This window comes from Staurois parvus, unplaced genomic scaffold (genome assembly GCF_062004578.1).
Source record: "Staurois parvus isolate SC_StPar_1 unplaced genomic scaffold, SC_StPar_1.0 ptg000845l, whole genome shotgun sequence".
NCBI lineage: Eukaryota > Metazoa > Chordata > Amphibia > Anura > Ranidae > Staurois > Staurois parvus.
Genome location: NW_028318641.1, coordinates 3,112,501 through 3,116,250, shown reverse-complemented (window position 1 = coordinate 3,116,250; position 3,750 = coordinate 3,112,501).

The window sequence follows — 3,750 nt, the reverse complement described above, 5'->3', positions numbered from 1 at the left end:
ATGATGAAGAAGAAGATGAAGAAGAGGATGAAGAAGAGGATGAGGATGAAGAAGAGGATGAAGAAGAAGAAGAGGATGAGGATGAAGAAGAAGAAGAGGATGAGGATGAAGAAGAGGATGAAGAAGAAGAAGAGGATGATGAAGAAGAAGAAGAGGATGAGGATGATGAAGAAGAGGATGAGGAAGAGGAAGAGGAAGAGGAAGAAGAAGAAGAAGGAGGAGAGAAGGAGGAGGAGAGGAGGAGGAGGAGGAGGAGGAGGAGGATGAAGAAGAAGAGGATGAGGATGAAGAGGATGAGGAGGAGGAGGATGAGGATGAGGAAGAAGAAGAAGTAGGATGAAAATAAGAAGAATTCGAGTCCAGCAAAAAGTGTCTCTGCAGAGAGCTCCGCTATTTCTGACAGTTCTCTGACAGTTCTTTGACATTTACAGCGGTTGAAACATTGTATCTATTTGTTTCCGAATAAAAACATCTGTATCCTAAATGGAAACAAATAGATACAATGTTTCAACCGCTGTAAATGTGAAGGAACTGTCAGAAATAGCGGAGCTCTCTGCAGGGACACTTTTTGCCAGCTGTAGAAGGGATGAAAATCGGTCGATTTTTTTTACCATTGATGGTAACGTCGGCCGCTTGAACGACCGAATTTTCGTTTTTTAAAAGAAAAATCTGCCGTTTTTTCTCCCCATCTATGGCCTGCTTTAGTCCGTAGGGTTCAATATTGAGTTGGCCCCGCCCTTTGCAGCTATAACAGCTTCAACTCTTCTGGGAAGGCCGTCCACAAGGTTTAGGAGGGTGTCTATGGGAAGGTTGGACCATTCTTCCAGAAGCACATTTGTGAGGTCAGGCACTGATGTCGGACGAGAAGGTCTGGCTTGCAGTCCCCACTCTAATTCATCCCAAAGGTGTTCTATCAGGTTGAGGTCAGGACTCTGTGCAGGCCAGTCAAGTTCTTCCACCCCAAACTGGCTCCACCATGTCTTTATGGACCTTGCTTTGTGCACTGGTGTGCAGTCATGTTGGAACAGGAAGGGACCACCCCCAAACTCTTCCCAGAAAGTTGGGAGCATGAAATTGTCCAAAATGTCTTGGCATGCTGACGCCTTAAGAGTTTCCTTCACTGGACTAGGGGGCCAAGCCCAACCCTTGAAAAACAACCTCACACCATAATCCCCCCTTCACCAAACTTTACACAATGCAGTCAGGCAAGTACTGTTCTCCTGGCAACTGCCAAACCCAGACACTGATTGCCAAATAGAGAAGCGTGATTGGTCACTCCAGAGAACATGTCTCCACTGCTCTAGAGTCCAGTGGCAGCGTGCTTTACACCACTGCATCCGACACTTTGCATTGCACTTGGTGATGGCTTGGATACAGCTGATCAGCCCTAGAAACCCATTCCAAGAAGCTCTCTATGCACTGTTGTTGTGCTAATCTGAAGGCCACACGAAGCTTGGAGGTCTTTAGCTATTGACTCTGCAGACAGTTGGTGACTTCTGCGCATTGTGCGCTTCAGCATGCACTGACCCCGCTCTGTCATGTGACGTGGCCTACCACTTGGTGGCTGAGTTGCCGTTGTTCCTAGTTGCTTCCACTTTGTTATAATACCACTAACAGCTGACCGTGGACCCATTCTTTCACAAATGTCTGTAGAAGCAGTCTGCATGCCTAGGTGCTTGATTTTATACACCTGTGGCCATGGAGTGGATTAGAACACCTGAATTCCATGATTTGAAAGGGTGTCCCAATACTTTTGGCAATATAGTGTATCATATAAATAAAGTTGTCATGGTTGACAAATAATCAGACTTGTCATAGGAGTTAAATGAAGGCACCCTTGGGTAACTCTAACACCAAATATTGTTGCGCTGCGTCAAGAAAAAAAAAAACCTCTTTACAACTCAACCAATTCATATAAGGTGCAAATGTTATAAATGTGTAAAAATGCAAATACGTAATTAAATCAATGACGTTAGGCCTAAACAAGGTACTCATATTTGTATTAAACAGAACAGTGGGTCCTGGACCATGATGACGTCAGCTTAGCCCCGCCCCAACATGTTTCGTCATAGGAAGACATTCTCAAGGGGATTCAGAGCCTAACAAAGCGTTCTAGGCAGTTTCAAACTATGTGGCATTTATGATTCATCTTTTTCCGGTCCACCACATATTCCTTTTGCTGAGTTCTGTTGTTTCTTGCTGGGTCCAAACAGAACTGCACAGCGCCCAAGCCTTTCAGAACAATCGCCAGTAGACCTCCTATGCTTTGGGTGAGAGGCTGGTGTTTTATGTGGTGGAGGAATCAAATGCAGTATTTTTCATGGAGGAATCTGCTCACTGAAGAATTTTTAAGCATTAGCGCAAAAATCGTGGTTTTTACACAATGCAGCAATGAACTATAAGATTAATTGACATAAGATATGAACTTTATTCATATTTAATTAATTACATGTTTGCACATTTAGAACATTTTCACATTATATAAATTGGTTGGAGAATTATGTATTTGTGATATTTGCACAAATGTAATTTTTTATGATGCAGTGCAACAATATTTGATGTTAGGATTGTTGCCACACTTGGTGTTTGGATGTGTATTTGAGTGCAGCTGCTTTTATTGATTTTGCTATATGATTTTTAGTCACTGAGCGCAGTTATATTATTTTGTCACCCTTGGGTAAGTGTGAATACTTCGGAAAGTTATCTTAAGTGCCTCCGGTGCCCAGGATCCTGTGAGCTCTGATATAAAAATGTTGATACTTCCTGAGTGGTGCAGAATGGTAGTCTGCTGTCTTCCACCATCTGTACCTACTAATAGGCCAGGAAAGATGCCCAATTTATGCTTGGGTGAGGAATAGTTGGAAAATTTTGGGAGGAGGAGTTCTTGTTTGGGGGGGGAGGAGCAATTTCTGCATAGGAGGGAGAGAAATTTTGCTTAGGAGGCATCTGGGAGAAATGCTTGCATTGTGGAATAGGTGGAAAGAAGTAGAAATGGTTTTCTTCGGGGAGGGGGTCGTGTTGGGAGGAATTTGTGGAACAGCTGAATGATATACTCTAGATGCAGAGCTGCATGTTATATGCCTGAATGCTGTACTGTGTGCTGTGTGTTAAATACTCTAGAGCAGTGGTTCTCAACCTGTGGGTCGCAACCCCTTTGGGGGTCGAATGACCCTTTCACAGGGGTCCCCTAAGATCATCAGAAAACCCATATCTCCGATGTGTAAAGAGCAGCTACTGTGTAGAAAGCAGCTGCTGTGTTGAAAGCAGCTACTCTGTTAAAAGCAGCTACTGTGTTGAAAGCAGCAGTATTGGAGGTAAAACGACACTCATGAATTATAATTACTGGGTGAATAATTTTATGGTTGGGGGTCACCACAACATGAGGAACTGTATTAAAGGGTCACGGCCTTAGGAAGGTTGAGAACCACTGCTCTAGACCAAGGGTGTCAAACTGATGGCCCTCCAGCTGTTGCAAAACTACAAGTCCCATCATGCCACTGACGTTGGGAGTCATGCTTGTAACTGTCACTCTTGCAATGCCTCATGGGACTTGTAGTTTGGCAACAGCTGGAGGGCCGCCAGTTTGACACCCGTGTCTAGACCAGTGTTTCTCAACCTTTTTTCAATCAAGGCACCCTTTACAATTATGGACAGTCTTGAGGTACCCCATTTAGAATGGGGTGCCTCAAGACTACCCATAATTTTAAAGAGTGCCTCAGGACTGTCCATATATTTTAAAAGGGCACCCCA